The following is a 24,169-nucleotide window of genomic DNA, read 5'->3' on the forward strand; positions in this document are numbered from 1 at the left end:
CCCTTAAAGATGGATTTGGCTAAGAGTGTTCTGGTCAGAAAATCTATAGAACAAACACCAATTTATGACATTTGCTGATTTTTTTGAAGTATATATGCTCACACTGAAAAATTAGCCATGAGCTCTCTGGTACCAGTTTGAACTGACCCCAGGGGAACACTGGAAAATGTGTGTGTGTGTGTGTGTGTGTGTGTGTGTGTGTGTGTGTGTGTGTGTATGTGTGTGTATGATGAGGGGAGCCCCGAAACTTTCTCTCTCTCTCTCTTTCTTGGATTTTGAGAGGAAAGCTTGGGAAACTCCCTCAGAGAAGCGCTCCCCTGAGAGACTCGCCCCAGGGAATCAAGATAAAGTGGTTTCATTCTGTTATCTGGGTAGGACTAGTGGAGTCCAGGACCACTCCTACTTAACCCTAGCTGGAGATCAAGATTTCTATCCAATTCTACTGAGTTGGAAATTAGTCCAGGGACACTCATTCAATTTGCTCTATTCTGATTCCAACTCAAACTGCTCCCAGCCCCCACCAGAGCTGTCCATATAACAAGCTTTCTTCAGCCCAACTCCTTGCAGAGGACCTAATCATGACAAGAAATCTCTCCCTTGGCATACCTTTGACCTTCTACCCGCTGAAAAGATATTCTCTTTCAGCGTTACTTCCTCTTATCTCTCTCACCTATTTCCCCAACAGCACCTTATTCACCTCTCTGTCAGGGTTTCTCTGCTAGAAACTTTCTCTACTAGATCTTTACTTGTCTGTCAGGACCTTGCTACTAAGGAAGTCAGCCAAGCTGACTTCTCAATTCTAATAATAAACTTTTTCCAGTTTAACTTTTTGGGTTCATAAATTCATTTACAAATGACCTGCACCAACCAGAAGGGGGTTCCCACAACTTCCTGCCCTGTGCCAAACCTCATCATTTTTGGCTCTCTGACCAGGAATTGAGGGGAGCTGAAGCTCATCATGTATAGATAGGTAGATCTCTCTATATAAGCAAATGTGTTGTTCAATTCTGTCTGGCTCTGTCACTGCATTATAGGATTTTTTGGCAAAGATACTGTAGATACAAAAATGGTTTGCCATTTCCTTTTCCAGTGGATTAGGCTAAACAGGGCTCAGTGACTTGCCCAGAGTCACATAGCTGATAAATGTCTAAGACAAGATTTGAACTCAGGTCTTACTGATTCCAGGCTCTTTCCATTGAGCTATCTAGCTTCTTTCTTTTATTTATATGTAGAGAAAAGATATCTATAGGTAGATGAATATCTCCTTGTAGAAGTTGAATCTGAATAGTATTTGTTGAATGATGTGACCAAAACTTTTAAATTTTAGTTTCAAGGACTTTGAATGTGTGAATATTCTTAAATTTGTGAATATTGGGGCAGGTAAAGCACTAGCCCTGAAGTCAGGAGGATCTGAGTTCAAATTTGATCTCAGACACTTAACATTTCCTAACTGTGTGACTCAGGGCAAGTCACTTACCCCCAATTGCCAAAGCAAAAAAATAAAAATAAAAATAATTGTGAATATTCCTTTTATTTCTCCTTTTTATTTGTCTTCAGTTAGAGAGTAGCTCAGAGCTCACTCTTCCTGTACCTTTAGTCTAAAGGTTTTATAAGATTTGATATTTTTCACACAAAAAGTGAAAATACTGTTACCTGGATTATAGGAAAAATTGCCAAAATGTCATCAGATGTTATTCATGTGCCAATTTTTCCTTCCAAAACTCAATATTAGAAAGAATAGTAATACCTTGCTGTGTACCAACTGTAGTGGCAGTAGTGAAGGTGGCATCTTATTTCCATCCCCTGTCATTTATTCTTTTGAAATACATTTTAGATTCACTTTCCATTTCTATTTCTTTCATTCTCCTAACATAGACTCTCATCATCTCATCCCCAGATTACTGCAAGAACCTTTCAGCTGATCTTAACTCCAGTCTCTCTTGCTCCCATTTGTTCTATGCTAGTACCAGACTAATCTTTAAACAGATTTTTTTTGGTGATCTTTTGTTTTCACATTGCTCTTTTCCCCTCCCTTCTCCCTCTAACACTCTCTGCCTCTTTCTTTTTCTTTTACTATTTCCTCCCTCCAACCCAGAAGAAAAAGCAATTCAGTAATTATACAACCCTCCTCCTCCCCTACCCCCACCCCTACAATAGTAGTGGTGTAGAAAGTATATTTTCTTTTTGTCTTCTAAACATGGCTTCTAAACAGCATTCAGCTTTATTTATATACTTTGTACTTGTTATGGTATTTTGTTTTTCTGGTTCCCATTATTTTACTTGGCTATAGTACATATAAGTCTTCATATGCTTCTCTATATTCCTCATATTTATTCAGCAGTTTGTCCTCTTAAAGGAACATACAGGTTCTTCAAGCGTGGAGTTATATGACTAGTACCAATCTCCTCCCTCCCTCTATACCTCCTCTCCCATTAGTCAGTTAAACAAAATGCTTATGCCCAAGTTGGCCCATCTTCATTTGTCCCACCTATTTGTAGTCTATTTTCAATCATTTTGTGCTTTTCCCCTGTATTCTTTACTTATCCAGATTCTTCCACAATACAGAAATAAAAAATATGAAAGTATGTGAATCTCAGCTGAGTCCTGAAGGATTTCTTTGCTTCATTTTGTGCCTTTCCCCTGTATTCTTTATTTATCCAGATCCTTCCAGAATACAGAAATAAAAAACATGAAAGCATGTGAATCTCAGCTGAGTCCTGAAGGAAGCTAGAGGTTCTAAAATGTGGAGATTATGAGAGAATCCATTTTAGATATTGAAGATGACTTTTATAAAGTTATGGAGATAGGAGATATCATTCTGAGTTTGGGGAATGACTTGCAGACCAATGAAAAGCTAGATTGTAAAATGAAGGGAAGAAATAAGAAATATTACTGAAAGGTAGGAAGGAGTCAGATTGTTGAAAATATTAAGTGTCAGGCTGAGGAATATACATTTTATATCTTAGAGGCAATAGGGAGCCATGGGAGATTTTTGAGTTGGGGAGTGACAGTCAGAACTGTGTTTTAGGAACACTAACTTAAAATCTGAGTAATGAACAGATAGGAGAAGGAAGGCTCGTCCTAATTTTTTTCATTTAGAGAAACCAATTTATTTTGGGAGGCAAATATTATTCCTATGATAACCTGGAATATGATAACCAAATATAAGACCATTTAGAATCTGTGCTGAACATCTTCTGTGATAGTGGCAAATATCTTTAGTATATATTCAAGCAATATCATGGTCTGTGAAGAATTAAAGATAACATTAAGGGTTATGATATATTACCAAAGAACTCTGCAGATAAGATCTCATTGAAGAGATGTATTACAAGAAAAGAAAGTGGACAAGTTGTCTTCAAGAACCAGAGATAACTGATTGAGAAACTTTATATTCTATTAGTATTCATGTAATGTCTTGAGCTTTCAAATGACCCCCAGTTCTTCAAATAGACATCTTGTGGAGGATATATGGAAAAATATGAACAAGAATCCCACAGGATAAGGATACATCATTACAGAGAATACTCAAGTTGATGAAATCAAAAATCTATTATTAGTTTTTTTTGATAAATAAAAAATGTACAAAAGCATGAATGAATATTTTGAATAGTATATAACACTGAGATGTTCATTTTTCTGTTCTTGAAATATATTTAACAGATGACACCTTCAATGAGAAGCAGCATTTATTTGCCTGGTGGCGACAACCTAAAAAAACCCCAATAAAAAGTCCTAGAGAAAATAAAATGGTTATGGGACTTTACTTGCATCCTGAAACCTTTTTTACATGATATAGACATTTCATAGTCACTAATGACTCTCAGCATTCTGGGCCTTATCTGTTAGATAGCATTACAAATAGTGCCATATTATTTATTCCCCAGAAATTTCATGTAGTATAAATGAATGTGGCATGACCTTTGGCACAGGACAGATCTGCTTCAAATGATAGTAATAGCAAGTGGCCACTTTGTCAGATTGATATTTTCTTTCTTTAGAACTTTCCTGAACCATACCTTGTTATCCTTATCTGTTTAGTAAGTTTTATTTTCAGGGTCAATAGCTGAATTGATGCTAAGAGCTAAGAGCCATAATTCCTTCCTTTGTAAAATTAAATTTGGTTAATACATCTTTTAGGACTTCTAGAAGGGACTTGTTTTTATTGTTCCCCTATCTTTTGGCTTATATATGGTTTTAATTTTGTGATAAAGAAATAATCAAAATAGTAGACTATACCAGATATATTAGAAAATAGGGATTAGAATAGATTAGAAAGTCTGACTAGGAATCTATTTCCTTTAAAAGCCATTGATAATGGATAATACAGTGAAAGCATAAGTCATTGACTTGTTCCAGGATAAAAATAATGTTCTTTTTTGTAAAAAATTTAAAAATTATCTTTACCTACTCTCATGTTCTGGTTAGCTTTCTGGAGGTCTTTGGACCAGCCTTTGTTGCAGCTGAGTAAGCACCATGAGAATAGCCAGGGATAAAATCCAAATTCTTTATTATCTCCCTCACAGTCTGTCCTTCACTTGGGGTCTGGCTAGCTTTCTGGAGGGCCTTCAGATGGGACTTGGTTTCAGTGGACAAATGAAGGAGAGCCACCAGGAGCTTGATCAAAGATGGAATGTCTCCTTTGTCCAGTCCTTGTTGGCTCTTATATACTTCATTATAATTATCTCATCATAGGTGTCAATCTTGTAGAATAGATGTCAGTCTTGTAGAACTATATTAAGTACTAAGTACATGTACTGAACTAGAGAACTATTAATCACCATGCTAAACTAGATAACCATTGTATTATCAATTCCTCTGAATTAACACCTTGTTTTCAAGTATACTTCTCCAGAGTTCTGGCTGTCTACAACCTACCTTAATAAAGAAATATGCTTGTTAGTGAAAATCAAATCTTGCAAATGGAAGCATTGACTTTGTCTTATTTTAAATTTGATTATTTCTGTAATCTTTTTGGTTCCACCATTATTTTGAAACAGTACTTGTTCAGGGATAAGAGGTGGTGTGGCACAGATGTAGTTTGTATATTTCTTATAAATAAGTCATTACAATCTAATTATGTTTTGATACGTGCTGGTTAACAATTTACAGTTTGAGAAAAGTAGTATTTATTTGTAGCAGCTAGTTCAGTTACTAATCCCCAGAGTCTAACATAACAGGGTAAAACAAATATTCTTCAAACATAGTGGACAAATCACATATAACTGGCACACATTATTGTGTGAAGGATTTATACAGGATGAGGCTTCATTAATCAAAATAATGTATATAATGGAACCTTTGTGTGTCATTGTGGAAAGTGTTTAGCCATTCCCCAGTTGATGGCACCACCTTCATTTCCATTTCTTTGACACTACATAAATATTTTATATATCTAATAGCTAATATATATAATGGTACTATATATAGTTTAGTATATAAAACCTAGATATTATACATAAACAGTAATATAAAGGTTTGCAGAGTGTCTTATGTATTTCTTTTGACTCTTACAACAATCCTATAAAATAGGTGCTTATATTGTCTTCATTTTATAGATGAGGAATCTAAGGTAAAAGGAAGTTAAATGACTTAAAATTATTAATTATCTTTTCTTTTTCTTTGATTCCCTTGAGAATAGGCCTACAAGTGGTACTGCACAGTAAAAGGGAATGAATAATTTCATACATCTTTTTAGCCATAGTTCCAAATTGCTTCCCAGGATGGTCGTATCAATATGTAACTCCAGATGTTAGTGCCTTTTTTTTTTTTTTTTTTTTTTTTTTTTGGTAATCTCTCTAATAGCTGGCATTTTCTTTTTTGGGGTCAGTTTTACTAATCCTCTAGACGTGAAATATTCCAATTGTATTTTTCTAATTTTTAGTGAATTGTCACATTTTTATGTGCTTGTTTATTGCTTGGATTTCTTTGATTTAAAGCTGACTGTTCATATCCTTTGACCATTTATTAATTTGGGGGATAGGTAATGCTTCAATTATTCATAAACCTTCTTTTATACAAAATTTGTGCAGCCCCTGATCCCACTTGATAGTTCTTGAAGGGAGCCATGGATAGGTATCTCATTTGTCTCTGATATCATTTAAGTTTATGGTGAGTCATTGGTAATTATTTCCTTTATCCCCTAACACATAACAATTTGTTTCCCACTTGTACCAGCACCTCCTGTTATAAAAGTCTTGGAATTCCAGGACAATCCCTATTGTTTCCCCAACCAATTTGGTTTGGATCAGTTGTGTTAGATTATTAAAATTATCAAAAGCTATATGAACAAACAATTTTTAAAAGGAGAGTTGTTAACTATTAACAAATTACATGCATACTGAAATTCAAACTAAAAATGGTTGTGAGGTTTTTCTTATACCTGCAAATTTGTAAATATAACCAAAGATGGAAATGATAAAATGGGGAGGCTGAAGGAAGACTAGTATCTAATACTCTGCTAGTAGAGCTATAAATTAGCCTAAAACTTATAATTAGATTTTAAAAGATTTCTAAAATGGCTATGCTTTTGAATCAGAGACCCTCTGACTAGGTATATTCCAAGGAGTTCGATGACAGAAAGTTTTTCCCTAGATATATAAATATCGACTTAAAATATTTAAAGTAGTACTTTTTTGGTAGCAAAGAAATGGGGGGGAAGTAGGTAATTATTGACTGAGTAATGACTAAACAAATTTACATGGTAACTTTGTTCTACATGGTAGAACATGATTTTTGATGTAGGAAATAACAAAGAATTCAGAGAAGCAGAGGAAAATATATGAATTAATACAAACTGAAGTAAGTTGAACTAGCAAAAGAATATGGAATAATATGAATATGCACTGTCTAGTGCATGGGATGGTATTTCTTTTTGTAGAGAATCTGGGGTGCCTGCTTCTGTGAGAATCATGATGAAAATTAGGGGAGTGCTTTGGAGTAGATTAGAGCCTATAGAAACATCATGTAATTGGTTCTGGTTGACTAGCCACATTTGGTGGCTACAAAAAAGCCACAAAAAAGGAGGTTTTGTTTTTTTTTTAGCTGCAGGTCTATTAACATGAGCTCTTTCCTCTTTTGCCTCATTCTCTGTGGCTTCATTTGGTGACTCCTTAAATCAAGGGATTGTTGACTTTGGAAGTTTTGAAACTTTAGGAGATTGAGTCTCAAGCATCTGAGATATGCAGTCTAGACTGGGTTTCACATCAGTGTCACAATGAATGACCTCCAGGAATAACCTTTGGGATTCTAGCCCACAGATATAAGCTTGTTGAGAATAGGGACTGTTTTTTTCTATTTTTGCAATCTTAATTCCTGTTACAGTGCCCAGCACATAGTGGATACATGATAAATGCTTTTTGATTGATTTATGTGAAAATAAAGAAAATAGATATTTTTAAAAGTTTAAAAATACCTCCTAGGGCTGCTTTAGAAATATCAAAAAGAAACAGTGATGATACCAGTTTCTCCTAGATCTGGGGAGGAGAATTATTTGTATTTAAAAGAATGGTAAGTTTTGCATTTTGAGTGTTAATTGCCATGTATTGAAAACTATCTCTGATTAATCATTTAATTCCACACAGAAAAATCCTTAAGGAGGAACAGCCTGTCAAAATAGAACATGGAGAGTCAAGAATGACCTGGATTCAAATTCTTCTTCTAATCCATACTGTGTGAACATGAGCAAATTTTTTAGCCTCACTTTCCTCATCTATATAATGGAAACAATGGCTTAGGAATCGTCTTTAAAGGCTGTTATAAGGAACAAGATAATAAACTTGTTAAATCTTTTGCAAGCCATAAAGTGCTAAGTGAATGTTGTCTATTTTACTCTCATTTTTTCCCTTTATCTTATATTTGTTAGAAATCTATTAGAAACTGGCCTGGGAAAAGACACTATCTTCTAATTGTTGTTTTATGGACAATAATGCATAAGGAATTGATTTTTTAATTTAATAAATGTTGCAAGGAAAGCTCGTCTTCTGTGGGTACAGTGATTATCTTCATGATGATTCTAATAGCTGTGCAGCACACAATAACACATATATACACACGTAACACAAACACACACATACATTTCGTCTGGTTCCTACATGATGTTTTATTTCGTTCTTTACCAGACGGTATATGTACATTATGAGTCTTTTAATTCCATGTAGTTTAGGGGAGTATGACTAATTTGATATGGCAACATCTATTATAATGTAATTCTTAAATGTATTTTCTTTAAAAATTACATGACCCAGAACTGACTATACATTAAAAAAAATTCATAGACAAGCTAAATATTTCTCTCCCTTTTGAGTGAAGAGTGAGAAATGCTGTTTGTTAGCTATTGAGTAAAGAAAGAGTTATTTTTAACTAGCTTCTGTGCCATTGCCTATGAACATTTGGCACCTTTTTCTTCTTGTGTCTATTCTTTCCTGGTCTTAGACGAAGGAGCTGAAATAGATTAGGTCAGGACCTTGCTCACAAAATCATAAGTATCTTCAGAGATCCAGCAACTGTCTACTAGTAATAGGAACAGCCAGGGCAGCCATGGGAAACAGCCTGCTTGACTCAGCACAGCAGTGTATTGACCTGGAAGCCAAGACATCATATCCTGCAAAAAGAGAAAAAAGGGAGTCACTTGTCTATTGACCATACCATACTTCAAAAGGAACTTGGTAGAGGGAATGTTAGCATCAATTACTCTAAATTTGAAGCCGCTTTCTCTATGTATTGAGGTGGTTTGGGAGGTTTTTACTACTCTTCTCAAATAATATCCATTTGAAAAAAAAGGCTTATTGTTATTAATTGGTTAATTGATATGAATAGTTAGTTGATATTGGTGAATCACTGGTGAAATGATACAGAAGAAAGTTTAACTGGTGTGGATTTGGAAGAAGTACGCTGGATAGAATATTGTGAGTGATTATATTAAGAGAAAATTTTTCTAACCTTTCAGTGGTACCCTTAAAAACCTGAGAGGAGAATTAGTAGCTTTGTTCTGGGCATACAACTGGCCAGTGCTAATAGAAAGGTAAGAACCTATATATCATATTAGTGGTATATGATTCTGGCCATCTGATCATGTTTTTTGAGGCATTTGATAAGTGCTCAATTTTTGCAACCCACAGTAACCTATTTATAAATTTGTACCATTTCCTTACAAAACTTGAATATTATTATTGTTGGTGTCATTGCATAATCATTAATTATATGCCTCACAAATATATTAGTTGTAAAATTGACATTGTATACTATCATAGCTTAAAGTATGATGGCTAAAGTTAAAAAAAAGAAGAAAATCTTCAAGGACATGTCTTATCAATAGTGTTAATACTAATGATGTTAGGAGTACCATCTTTGCATGTGAATTTATTTCAATAGAATAAAATATAATTAACATGTATGTATTTATATTTTTGAGGAGCATTTGCTTTTTCCATGCAATTAGTAGTTTTTTCAAATAACAATCGTTTTGACCAGAAGTTACATGTACTCCTTACTTTGTTGTTTACACTGAGTATGGATTTTTCTTGCTCCTTTAATCTCTAAATTATGAACTTGTTCTTTTTATTTTAAGCTCCAATGAAATTTCCAAGATAATATTTACAAAAGTGATTTGTCAGGATGCTAAATTGCATACCTAAATTATGAGGAAGGCTTTCTGGAAGGATTTTGTTTCCTATATTCATATTGAGACTTACCTTCCCAATGTAACCCCAATATGCACTAGGAATCTTATCCCAACTGCTGTCAAGAGATGAGTCTCAGATTCCACAACAAGGCTACGTCTCCCCTCACATTTCTAGGAGCACTCCTGAGAAGTCAGAGATGATACTGTAAGGCCATTTCCCCACTGATTTGCTTTTCTTCAAAATTATTAGTAGAAAATTTATTTAGTCAGGTAGTATTAAATCATTATTCACTAAGGGGATGTAGTGGAAAAACTGGTATATGACATGCTTTCCCATAGACACATACAGAATCCAATGGAAAGTGAGCTCAAACTTTGAGAGCACATGTAGCAAAGAAGTAACTCCTTCCATTTTTGTGTACTTTCCTTCCATTTTTGAAGTGCCCAGGAACTTTTTTTTTTTTTTAATTTAATAGCCTTTTTATTTACAGGATATATGCATGGGTAACTTTACAGCATTAACAATTGCCAAACCTTTTGTTCCAATTTTTTACCTCTTACCCCCCCACCCCCTCCCCTTGATGGCAGGATGACCAGTAGATGTTAAATATATTAAAATATAAATTAGATACACAATAAGTATACATGACCAAAACGTTATTTTGCTGTACAAAAAGAATCAGACTCTGAAATATTGTACAATTAGTGTGTGAAGGAAATCAAAAATGCAGGTGTGCATAAATATAGGGATTGGGAATTCAATGTAATGGTTTTTAGTCATCTCCCAGAGTTCTTTTTCTGGGCATAGCTGGTTCAGTTCATTACTGCTCCATTAGAAATGATTTGGTTGATCTCGTTGCTGAGGATGGCCTGGTCCATCAGAACTGGTCATCATATAGTATTGTTGTTGAAGTATATAATGATCTCCTGGTCCGCTCAGGAACTTTTTATTAGGTATAGTTTAATTTTTTTTTTTGGACTCTGTGTGGAGGCATGAATTTGTCTTGTTTGTCCTTGATGAACAATGTATATACATGTCAGTCAGCTGATCCATGCTAGGACATGGAAGGAAGGTGGCAAATCCAAAATCCTTCAGCCCTTTCTAGGCTTCTCCTTTGGCCAAGATAGTTGGGAAGGGAGGAAATCTAGGACAAGGCTTAAACCAAGGCTTCTAGTTCTTCCTCTCTTTCCTCTTTCCCCAGCAATTCTTTTAGGAAATTTACTGGAACACCAATTTTGCTCTAATCTCAATGACTTTCTAAACTATCTCAGATTAGAGTTGCCATATCATCCCAATTCCATGCTTAATATAAAAACCAAGATTGAGTTCAGTCCAATATTGAACATTTTATCACTTTCTTTAAGTGAGATGGGGTGACTTGATAGATTTATTCAATTACACCTACACCTGTGTTTTCCTTCCCAGATTTTTTTTTGTGAACATCTAGTACCGCTTCATAAGAACTCAATAAAAACTCATGTTTATGTAGCATTTTAGAATGTGAAAAGCATTTTTCTCACAATTATCTTGGTGGGAAGGGAGTGCAAGTGTTATCTCCATTTTGCATATGGAAGCTGTGAGGCTCAGGATTCAAATCCAAGTTGTCTAACTTATTACTTTTCCTGTTGTTCTGTGATATTTTCCAAAGGTCTGTCTCAGATATCTTTTTTTTTTCTCCCTTGGAGTCGTTACTCTTTATGACACCAATTTTAAAGTCTTCTGTCCCTGACCATAACAGTCAGTTTTTATTAGTAGCTCCCAATCTGTTAGCATTTGATACTGAAGGAACCAAGTCATTTTAAACTTTAGTTCCAATAAAACATAAAGATGACTCATTATAATAAATGAAGATATCACCTTCTATAATCTCAATTTACTTTAATTTGCCTTGGTCAATTTGCATTGTGTTCATTATTAGGTACCACATTAAAAAAAAAAAAAGACATCAAGAGTACCCAGAAAATTATGCCCCAAAAGTTATCAAACTGTGCATATCCTTTGATCCAGCAGTGTTACTATTGGGCTTATATCCCAAAAAGATACTAAAGAAGGGAAAGAGTCCTGTATGTGTCAAAATGTTTGTGGCAGCCCTGTTTGTAGTGGCTAGAAACTGGAAAATGAATGGATGCTCATCAGTTGGAGAATGGTTGGGTAAATTGTGATATATATGAATGTTATGGAATATTATTGTTCTCTAAGAAATGACCAGCAGGATGAATACAGAGAAGCCTGGAGAGACTTATGTGATGACCATGTTAGCACCTTGGATACCTTAAAATCAGTCGGAGTCAGGATAAGCAAAAGTCCTTAGTCTTTATTCTTGGTCTTTAGGGATAGAATTGAATTAGATGGAAGCAGGATCTCCACAACCTTCCTTCTTCGTCTCCTGCCCAGAGAGTGACCCTGGCTAATCTTACTCCACCCCCTAGTCTCTCCTACAATTCTCTGTATACACCAATTATCGAGCCAGCACAGGATAGTGGGAAAGGCCATTCCCCAAGCATATGCCCATAGAGTATTGTCCAATCGGTAATTAGCCCTAAGTGCTTGAACTGACCTCTGTGTAATGACTCAAGAGTTTCAGCCCTCTACATCTCCTGCTTTCTTTTGTTTTAGAACACAGGTGGTCATGCCATCCCTGACTTCTCCGGGAGGTGAGAACCCCCCAAAAGGAGGTGATCATGCCCTCCCTGACTTCTCAGGAAGGGAGATGAAAAGCACCAAGGGGATTGTTAGCGGGTTTCTGGGCTGAAGGGTCTTATTAGAAACAGGTATGCACAAACCCATCAGCTTGGAAGGTATTACACAAGCACATAGCAATAATGCACAGGCTATCAGTGATGACTCTCCTCACAATCAGTGCAGGCTCAATGTAGTGCAACAAACATGAATTGTACATGCAAGTAGTGATATAATAAACAATATGAATCAACATGGTGTTGTAAAAGATTTCTAGAAGTCCTAGAAGGAGGGTATATAAACAAGAGTCACACATATGCCTTCTTCAGCATCCAAGAGATAGTCCAAAACAATCTATTGTCCATTGCTTCACTTGTCAGGGAATCCAATGATCCCGGCAAGTTTTTGAAGTCCTGCAACAATCTTTTTATGTGTTAGGGAATCCAATGATTCCTGAGGGTTTTGAAGTCCTACAACAGTCTTATCATGTTTCAGAGAATCCAATGATTCCTGAAGGTTTTCAAGTCCTACAACAGTCTTATCATGTCTCAGAGAATCCAATGATTCCTGAGGGTTTTGAAGTCCTACAATTTTTGACGTCCATGAGTCAAACACCATAACTGCTATGCTCATTCAGTGGTGAGCACAGTCAGCAACGGAACCACCTGATGTTTCTTGGGTCTTCTTCGTTTCAAGAGTCTGCTCCGTCTCTCTCCAATGAACCAGGCTGGGCTCCTCATCCTATTTCCCTGAATCAGCCTACATTCTGATGCCCAATGGAAACCTCTGTTGCATTTTGGACATGGGGTTTTGGGTCTTGTTCTTCCACCTTGTTTTCTCACTCTGTCTCTATGCCAACATTGAGCTTTCAGATGCCCTACTTTACCACATTGAAAGCATTGATGAGTCTCTCTGGAAGTCCCTTGCCAAAAGGGACTCTGTCTTCCCATGGTGGGATCTTGGGAAGTCTGCATCATAACCTGGCTATAAAAGGCATTTGTGCCCACTGTGGCACAGCGTCTTATGATCTCTAAAGGAGCATCCTTGTGTAGTCCTAGTATTCTTCTATAAACCTCATTAGCATTTTCTTTAGCAAGTTGCCTTATAATGTCTGTTATTCCATTTTCACCATTAGTTCGTACAACAGTTGTCTGCAAACGTCCCACAAAATCAGCAAAGGGTTCATTTGGCCCTTGTGTTATTTTTGTGAAGGCTTCACCCTTGTCATTTTTACTGGGGAGAGAAGCCCATGTTTTGATAGCAGCAGCAGCAATTTGCTCATATGCTGCTAAGGGGTAATTAATCTGTACTGAAATTTCTGCATAAGAACCTACAGCTGTTAGTTGATCATAGGTGACTGGAGGATTAACTCCACTATGACTATTTTGTTGGGCTTGTATCCTATAGAGTTCACTATATTCAGAAAGCCACAGCAAGTTTTGTCCAGGCTCTAAGCATGTCCTTACTCTAGATTTCCAGTCCCTAGGGATTAAGACTTCATAAGCCAAATTCTGTAATAACATCTTAACATAAGCTGATGTAGCAAGCCTTTTTCAGGTGTTTGAGGATTTCTAGATCAAAAGGAGGATATCTTCTACTTTCTTGACCTGAAGAGTTATACTGTTGAATCACAGGATACATTTCCAGTTGCAAATAACCTAAATTCTGCCCTTCTTCTGTGGCTTTAAATACTGCCTTTTGCAATCTAGTCATAGGAGGGATGATTTCTGGGGGGGGAGGTGCTGGTAGTATCACTACCCCTCCCACTACTCCTTCCCCCTCCATCCTGGAAGGTGAAGTTGATGGGGGCGTGCCAAGAACCAGTTCCGATTTAGGTGGAATTGAAGCTCCTTTGTGAGAGCAAGAATCACCATGCCCTTCATCATGCCCTACATCCTCACTTAACTCCCCATGCCCTCTAGACATATCATTTTTAATCCCTCCTTTGTCGTCCTTATTTTCTTCATACTTCCTCATCTTGCTGTTCTTAGAATTTTTCTTTTTTCTATAACTTGCAGAATTCTTTAAGGCCAATTGTATTATGTTGTATGTATAGAATGTTATATTGGAAGTTGAATGGGGACCTTTATCATTGTAGTATTTGCATAGTTGTTGTCCTACTAGCTTGCAATTATCTAGCCCTATCTCCTCTTCCTTTAAGAACCAAGGGGATATGTGTTCTAATATACCCAAGAGTCTAGCGATCTGCAACCAAGTTACAATTAAGCCTTGTCCCTTGATCAACTTAAGTATGCTTTTTATAGTGACCCCTTGGGGTGGGGGTGGGGCTGGGGCTGGGGCTGGGGCTGGGGGAGAATCTTTTCCTGTTTTTTTTTTGTTTTGTTTTGTTTTTTTTTAACATGAAGTGTTTGAGGCCAGATTTGAACTCAGGTCCTCCAGATTTCGGGGCTGGTGCTCTATCCATTGTGCCACCTAGTGCCCCGAGAATCTTTTCCTAATATCTGCCTCATTTCAGCTAGAAAAGGTTACTAGTTTAACCCTTAACAAAGTGATTTCCCTGTTTGTCTATTAAACTATTCACCCTATTTCCTAGTCATTGGAGACTTCTTCAGTGTAGTTAGGGTCCTCAGGCCCCACGCTTGGGTGCCAAATATGATGACCACATTAGCACCCAGGATACCTTAGAATCAGCCAGAGTCAGGATAAGCAAAAGTCCTTAGTCTTTATTCTTAGTCTTTAGGGGAGGATTGAATTATATGGAAGCAGAATCTCTGCAACCTTCCTTCTTCATCTCCCGCCCAGAGAGTGATCCTGGCTAGTCTTACTCCACCCCCTAGTCCCTCCTACAATTCTCTGTATACACCAATTATCGAGCCAGCACAGGATAGTGGGAAGGGCCATTCCCCAAGCACATACCCATGGAGTATTGTCCAATGGGTAATTAGCCCCAAGTGCTTGAACTGGCTTCAGTGCAACGACTCAAGAGTTTCAGCCCTCTACAGACTTACATGAACTGATGCTAAGTGAAATGAGCAGAACCAGGAGATCATTATATACTTCAACAACAATACTGTATGATGATGTATTCTGATGGAAGTGGATTTCTTTGACAAAGAGAAGATCTAGCTCAGTTTCAATTGATCAGTGATAGAAGCAGCTACACCCAAAGAAAGAACACTGGGAAATGACTTTAAACTGTTTGCAGTTTTTTTTTTCTTCCCGGGTTATTTTTACCTTCTGAATCCAGTTCTTCCTATGCAACAAGAGAACTGTTCAGTTCTGTACACATATATATATATATATATATGTACCTAGGATATACTATGACATATTTAACATATATAGGACTGCTTGCCATCTGGGGGAGGGGGTGGAGGGAGGAAGGGGAAAAGTCGGAAGAAGTGAGTGCAAAGGGATAATGCTGTAAAAAATTACCCAGGCATGGATTCTGTCAATAAGTTATAATTATTAAAAAAAAAAAAAAAAAAAAAAAAAAAAAGAGTACCCAGGAGAAGGCAAAGAGGATGAAAGAATGATGAGGTTATGTCATATGAAAGGTTTGTTTAGGATATCTTTGGAAATTTTCAGTTTGTCTTTAGGAAATGAGATTTAGGGACAATGTTGTATCTATCTTTGCATATCTGAAGAGCTGTCATATGGAGAAAAGGATTATTCAGAACACATGAGATTTCCCCCAAATCCTACTTATCTTCTTAACTTCCCTGTCATTGTCAAGAACACTATTATCTTTCCCATCATCCAAGCATGGAGCCATGGAGCAATTTTTTGACATTTTCCTTTCTCTCACCTTTCATATACAGTCAGTTTAAATTTTGTTAATTCTATTTCTATAACATTTCTTGAATACATCTTCTGCTTTCCAATCGCACAGATACTACCCCAGTTTGGACTTTTATTAACTTCTTGCCTTGACTATTATAATGGATTTTCAGTTCATTCTCTATGCAGCTGCCATTTTTATTCCTTAAAGTATGGATTTGATTAGGTCAATTCGCTACTGAAAAAATTATAATGATTTCTAGGCTAAAAAAGGAAACTATTTTGACTTGCAAAACACTCCAACTCAGGGTTTATAATACATTACTATTCTTTACACATTCTATCTTAAAGCTAAATTGCATTATTTTCTTGTCAATCTCTCATCTTTTAGCTCAGTACAGGCTTTCTCTATTCCTGGAACGGACTTCTCCCTCATTTTCATTTCTTAGGAACCTTAACTCCCTTCAAAGCCTGACTCAAATACAACCAAATACCACAATATATGAGTCCTTTCCTGATCTCCTGTCAAACCTTATTTCATTATTGTTTTATTATTTTGCATCAAACCTCCATTACTTTATATTTGCTTTGTATGTGTTTCTCTTTATTCAGGACTATACATATTATTTTCCCCCTAGAAAGTAAACTACTTTGAGGGCAAGGATTTTAATTTTTCACTCTGCATCCTCAGTGCCTTTCACAACCATAGCAAATTTTGAGGTGAGGAGAGCAGTATTGCCAAATTTGTGATTTTATTGGTTTAGGGAAGCAAGGAGGGCAGCTCTTCCGCGATACATATAGTCAGAGCATTGACAAGTTAAGAAATTTAACCAGAGTCAAATAAAGGCTATGGATCAGAGTCAGACTTGAAACCAAAATGTCCTGACTCCAAGGATGATTCTCTAACAGTTCACCATGCTGCCTTTTTTTGCCTCATATGTTATAAATACTCGGTGCTTAATGAATGAGGAAATGATTGACTTGTTCTGCTTAACTCCAGAGGGCAGAACTAGGACATAGATATAAGTTGCAGGCTCCTGTTTAGGCTCAGTGGTGGGAAAAATTTCCCTTAAATTAGAACTATCTGAAAATAGAATGGGCTACATTAGGTGTTGAAGAAAAAAAAACCTATACTCTAGGTTTTAGGTATTAAACTTTCAGAAATAATTTTTGCTAATTAAATTAAATTAATTCTAAATATTTCTTGCTTTGAGAGGGATACAAAAAAAGCTCAGAAGTATACTAATGTTTTTCAACTCTAACTAACTTTTAAAAGTTATTCATGATATTTATTATTTTAATTTATAATATTCTTAAATAATAGACAAAATTACAGATAAAGATTAAGGAAGGATTCAGTTTAGATAAATAGTTTCATTATAAAAATGACTTAAAATGTCACTATGCCAACCAAGGGAATAATTTTCCTAAAACCATTTAATGCCTCTTTTTACTACTTTCTCCAAAGATTTTTCTTTTTATTTGATCAAAGATGAATTCATACTTCTATTAACTGAAATGTTTAGACTTCCTCCCTAATTACTTAAGCAGGGAAGGCCTTCCTGAGCTTATCAGAGTCTTAGGAATGGGTTAGGTCTTTAATAAGAATGGTGCAAAAAAAGATTTCAGTTCAGCAAATTGTTACTTAAAAGATTGATATGTTAGCTAATCAAGTAGCTAATAAACATTTTTGTTGTTTGTTTTTGTTAAGGTATTTTAGTTGTTCTTAACTCTTCAGGACCACATTTGAGGTTTTCTTGGAAAGGCAATGAAATGGTTTGCCATTTCTTTTTCCAGCTTTTTTTACAGATGGAAACTGAGGCAGATTTAAATGACTTCCTGGGTGTCACCCAGTTAGTGTCAGAGGCCAGATCTGAACTCAGGAAGAAGAGTCAGACTCCAGACCCTGCACCCTATCCACTGTACCTCCCAACTGCCCCAAAACATATGTGCCAAGTGTCATGCTGGGTGATGGCATATAAAGACAAAATAGCCCTTGTTGAGAAACAATATGTATAAGTGAGTACAAAGTATATAAATGGTAAATTTTAAAAGTAATTTGAGTAAAGGATGAGGAGCAGTTAGGAAAGACTTCATGTAGAAAGTAGTGCTCAGGGTAATCTTTGATTCCTCCCCATACATTTTTTTCCCTTTACAATCTTATCTCTGGTTCCTTTTTCACATCCCATTCCCCTCATCCCATTGAGTAAAAGGAAAAACAAAACCTTTGTAACAAATATGAATAGTCAAACAAAACATTTCTACTGATATTTCAGCTGAGCTTTAAAGCAAGCTAGGGAATCTAAGAGGGGCTGATGAGGAGGAAAGGTTTTCTAGGAATGGAGGATAGCCTGTATTAAGCACATATAAAGTACTCAAAAATATTTTAGTTGAAATGAACAGCCGCCTATTTTATTTTATTTCTATTTCTTTTTGAAAGCAACAGATATTGGATACTGAGGATAAATCAGAAGCCAAGGAGGAAAGGATTCAGGAAATTCTGCTGGGGGTTGAAAAATCTCCAACTTGCTATGACCCCATATGTGTGAGTTATGACAGTGAATGTGTTCAAACAAAATAGTTCAGCCCCACCTCCATGTGGCTAAGGAATTTGTTGCTAAGAAGGTCACAAGTTCAAGTATAGTTCAAGATTATTTAGGATATTCATACTTTCCTAACATTTGTAGTGATATTTTTAGCTTCTGTTCTTCCAGATAGAAAGATCTTAGATTTCTTGAAAATGAAGGAATATTTTTTTTCTTCTTCTAAAAATAGCATGTCTTTGTGCTCCAGTTTGAATTAACTCCAAAGGAGAAAGCATAAATACTTGGGAAAATTGGAAATGTCTTCTTGCAGAAGGTGGAATTTGAGCTGTTGAAAAGAAAGCCAAGGGAAGCTAGGAAGCAGAGGGGGAAAGGGAAAACATTTAAGGAATGAAGCACAGTCAGCACAGAGCCTAGAGAGGGAGTGTTTTGTGTGGTGCACAGATAAAATACATCAATTTACTTGACTGATACAAATCTCTCATGTGGAAAAGAGGGTGGAGATTCTCCTGGGAGAGTTGTGATGATGTGTAATAGAAATGATTTGGGGGAAAAAAATGGAACATGGGTAGACATGGTAACTCGTTTTGGTTTGCTAATCACATGATTAGGAGAAACCTTTACAAATGACTCCATAGCCAGAACTGGGATAGCCTCAGAGGGTGAGGCTGGGATGGGGAAAAAAAAAAAAAGGAATTTGATTACAAATGAGGAAACTGGCTAAATTTGAATACAAGTTGTCTTGACTACTGAGCCCACTGCACCAAGCCCTAAATTGCTACTGACTTAGGGACAGATAAAGCATCAGGAAAGTAGGGTAGTGATAGTCTCATTAAACTCTGCTTTTGTTAGCCCTCATCTGGAATTAAGTGGAGTGGTTAAAAAATAAATCCATGAATGTCCAAGGAAGAGCAATTAAGATAATGAAGGACTCAAAGTCCATCATAATGAAGTTTGATTGAAGAAATTGAACATATTTTGCTTGGAGAAAAGAAGGATGGGAAAAAAGAGAATATTAGTAGTCATGTGTAAGTATTTGAAGGGTTGTCACGTGGCCTCTAAGGGCTAAATCAGTAGCAATGGAATGGAGTGGCAAATAACCAAATTTAGGGTGAATATCAGAAAACAATTGCTAAAAATTAGACTTTTCTGAAAGTTAGTTAGGTCCTGAGTTCTTCCACCATAAAAGTCTTTAGTCAGAAGTTGGACCATCATTTGTCACATATTTTGGGGTAGTGTAGATTCCCTTTTACAATGGATGTGATTTCATGGCCTCTATGATCCCTCCCAATTTTCATATTCTCTGATGCTCTGATTGCATAGATGAAGCAGGCAGGAAAAAAGCTATTACCAGGAAATGTATCAGTGTTTAAATTATCATAGGGCAAGCTCAGAAAGGAAGTGTTGGGTTTATGTGTTCCAAAGTATTTTTCAATAAATTAGAGTAATTAAAATATTTCACATAATTAAATTACAATGATAAGAGAAGCTTTGTGATGGATGTACATGTAGCTCCATACAGATGTTTCAGTTGATACCTGGAAGCAGTGTCTGAAGTCAGGTGCTCAAAGAGGATTTCAGCAGTCTGTTTGATGAGTCATTAAAACAGATAACAGATAACAGATAACATTATAATGGTTATTATAATCCATATAACTTGTGAACAGAGTTGTTTCAAAACTACTTTGCATCATAAGGAAGCAACATCATGTTGAGTGCTCTGTGTTCTCTTTTTAGATGTCAGTCTATCCCTGAAGATGGCAACCAAAGGAAGGTGATTAGTTTCCTCTTAGGTCTCTATTTTGGAAATAATCATTAAGCAATAATATTGTTCCTGCAATCACATCTCCAAAACAAATATCATTTTAGACTTCTTTCTTCTTTTTTTTCCCATAGAAAGTGCATGAACACTATAAATATATTTTCTTCCATTTACCTAATTTCTTCTCAGAATACTTGTCAGTACTTTTTTTTTTAAATTAATGTTCGCATATGTTATCATTTAGAATCCAAGTTTTTTTTTTTTTTTTTTTAAGTCAGACAAATACCACATACTAAGTTTTTCTTTTTCAGCTTAGAATAGGATGGATGCTTAATAGAATGTTTGCATAAGTACTGTAAATGGGCCACTAGTAGTACTCATAGTAGGCTACTATAGTGCCCTGTTGTGCTATATATATATGTGTGTTTTTTTTTTTTTTAACTTAGATATTTGGGGTTAAGAGACCTGCCCAGGATCACACAGCCAGGAAATGTTAAGTGTCTGAAATCAGATTTGAACTCAGGTCCTCCTGACTTTAGGGCTACTGCTCTATCCACTGTGCCTCCTAGCTGCTCCTATATTTCCTTAAAAAAAATTTTTTTATTCACACCTTTTGTCCTTACCTCAGTTATTTCCCACTTCCTTACAGACTGAAAATTACTTTCTTAAAAAGAAAAAATAAGCAAAAATTTCCACTTTATTATGTTTGATGATGTATGTGATATTCTGTCTTACCATTCTTTAAGACTCTGCCAAGAAGGAAAGAGAAGTTTTTAATCATTAATCAGAGTACACTCTGGGACCTTTATTGGTTTTTCTATTATTATGAATTCTGCTTCCTTTTAATGACTTTGTAGTCATTGTATACATGAAATGGAGTTTCACTAGTCAGTAGTAACTAGACAACCATAAACTATAAAGTGCATAATAATTCCGGAAATGAGGGTTATGTCAGATTGTGAAGAGCTTGAAATGCCAAACAGAAGAGTTTGTATTTGATACTAAAGATTATAGGGGGTCACTGGAGTTTATTGATCAAGATGATGATATGGCCAAACCCATATTTTAGATTTATCATTTTGACAATTAAGTGGAGGATGAATTGGACATAAGATTTAAGTCATAGACCATAGCTCAATAGTCTAGTCCTGTAATAGAGCCCTAAACTAGGATGGTGGCTATGTGAGTAGAGAGAAGGGAAAGATGTGTGAGAAAAGGTACTAAATGGGAGGGATTCTGTAGAAGCAGAATCAAGAAGGTTTGGTAAATGATCTATAATGAAAGGTTGAAGTTGATTCCAAAGTTGTGAAACTGATTATGGCCACATCAGAAATACTGAAGTTAGGAAAAAGGATAGTTTGGGGGGATTAGTTGTTTTAGACATGTTGAGTTTGAGATGCAAATGGGACATTCAAAATGTCTAATAATCTACTAGTGATAGGGGAGAAAATTTTTATCTATAGATCTTCAAGGTATTTACATAGAGCTGATAATTGAATCCATGGGGATTGATGAGGTTACCAAGATGGAGAATATAGAGAAAGAAAAGATCCCAGGACAGAATCTTGGGGCACACCCACAGTGAAGAGGTAGAACATGAATGATGATATAGCAAAGGAGACTGAGGAACAGTCATCAGTCAGTAAGATGGCTTGAACAAAGAGAGAGAGCAGTGTTATGAAATCACAGAGAAGATAAAGTATTTTGGAGGAGTGTTTAGACAACAGTGTCAAATGAAGATTAAATTTAGGTTTTGGATTAAACAATAAGGAAACCATTGATAATTTGAAGAGTGAGAATAGAGACAATGATAATAGTGTTTTCTGGATGTGTGGCTTGGAAGGATTAGAGAAATATAAGCAAAAAGCTCAAGGAAATGATAGGGCCAAATGATTTTTAAAGATGAAAGAGAATAGAATATATATATATGTAAGATGGAAGGGAAGGAGACAGTAGGAAAAAAAATTAAAAGTTCAAGGACAAGAAAGGGATGATTATGGAGGTAATTTGTTGAAAAAGATGGGAGGATATGGGAGGATTTCTAGGAGTTTGTCTTAATAAAGATGATGAACAGAATGACTCAGTAGGACATTGCAAAGACTATATAGATCCAAATACTTTCCTAGATTCTGAGAAAAAAACTTCCTGAAATGGACATTGATCAATTCCAGCACTTATTTATATTGATGCCCACTTATAACAAAAAATTAAAAATAAAGAAACCAGAGTAAAAATGAGAAGAATGGTGATGTCAAGAGCTTTGGAATTGTAAAGATGGGGAGAAGAGGGCACTCACAGGAAGTGAGCTCTATTTTTCTCAATTGAAGGAGTCAGGGGAATATTATGGGGGAGTCCAGAGAAGAGACTGAAGAAGGTTAGGAACTGCCAGTCCAGAAAGTGGTATAGAAAGTCAATTTGGTAGAAGGGAGAAGAAAAGGTTTGTATTGATCCACCGAGGGACTAGTTGAAATTAGATATAAAATTTGTATTCAGTTTCCTGCCTTCCTTTAGTATCATTATGTACTGTATCAGTGGGAACAGAGAGGATAGAAAGTGTGAATAATCCAGAGTTGGGGTTGGGTAAGGGATTCATGAGTATAAGATAATCAAAATGTGGAACTGGTTAAATATGGGATCAAGATTTAGGAAGACTAATAATTATGAAAGGTACCTGATCTCACTTTTATTTTATTTTAAATGGTATAATCCTTTCTATTGAGGACATATATGGCATATAATTGAGCGTACTATGGTTATAATGAGTAAGATATTATTTTAAACCTAACTTCTGCAAGACTGCCTTCTAGTTTTTGAAGTAGTTATTTAAAAAAGAGTAGTTCTCACAGTAATGTATATGTTTGTCTTTATAAGATACTGAATTTATTGGTTATTCTTGGGTTTTTTGCTTACCAGGAATATTCTACTGATTTCCTTTTCTGTTTTTTGGCAATTACCAAATGACTTTGATGAATACTACTTCATAGTTCAGGATCTGGTAATCCCTAGGGACCCTTAATTTATACTGTATGTTCAAAAGGAGACTTTAAAAATAAAACAATAAGAGATAGGAAAATATATCGTGGGTTTTTGCTTGCTTTTCAGCCTTAAGATAATGATAGCAAATGACAATTTAAAATAAATTAAAAATAAAAATAAACTTGGAGCTGATGTATTTGAATTATTTTGAACAAACCCTTAACTTGGAGAGTGCTCTGGATGACTTCTCTGTGGCCTTTGTTGGTTATAATCAATAATGAGAAATGATGTTTCAACCCTGGTTTCCAGGGTTACCTACTCAGTGCTGATAGCAGGCAGGAAATTAAAACAATCTGTGATCTTGTTTTGTTTTTATTAGTTACAGATGGCAGCTCATATATATACATGTTAGAGTAAAATATAAGTAAATATGGCATGGAAAACTTCACTGCTAAAGAATAATAACTTGAATAAATGAACCTAATTAGATATTGTAATGAAAAAATTGGGATCCCGTTAACATTGAGCTAGTTGTTAAAAGTTATTGCTATGTCATTATACATAAATGGTTTTGATATGAGTAACCAACTCTCTTTCTTATTCCATTCATAATTAAATATCATCTCTGTGCTAATGATTTTAAGATTAATATATTCAGCCCTATTTTCTCTCCTGAACCCCAGTCCCACATTACCAACTATTGGATATTTCAAACTTGTTTTCCTATAGGCATCTCAAATTCAGCATTTCCAACATAAAGTTCATTGTGTTTCCCCAGAAAACCACCTTACTTCTGAGAAATAGAAAACTGCTTCTATTCAGAGTAATTATCCATATCCTTCTAA

General features: G+C 35.7%; 1 protein-coding gene and 1 long non-coding RNA gene across 2 annotated transcripts in view; one reads left to right on the forward strand and one right to left on the reverse strand.

Moving 5' to 3' along the window:
• GCH1 (GTP cyclohydrolase 1) overlaps positions 1-24,169 on the forward strand; it is an 85,330-nt gene that overhangs the window by 30,468 nt on the left and 30,693 nt on the right.
• Positions 8,082-24,169, reverse strand: part of LOC116421604 — a 42,008-nt gene continuing 25,920 nt past the window's right edge. Inside the window, exons 2-3 of the long non-coding RNA XR_004232054.1 lie at positions 9,693-9,805; positions 8,082-8,602 (exon numbers count right to left, since the gene is read on the reverse strand). This is a non-coding gene — a long non-coding RNA (uncharacterized LOC116421604). The remainder of the gene's footprint in view (positions 8,603-9,692; positions 9,806-24,169) is intronic.

This window comes from Sarcophilus harrisii, chromosome 2, assembly GCF_902635505.1.
Source record: "Sarcophilus harrisii chromosome 2, mSarHar1.11, whole genome shotgun sequence".
Lineage (NCBI taxonomy): Eukaryota > Metazoa > Chordata > Mammalia > Dasyuromorphia > Dasyuridae > Sarcophilus > Sarcophilus harrisii.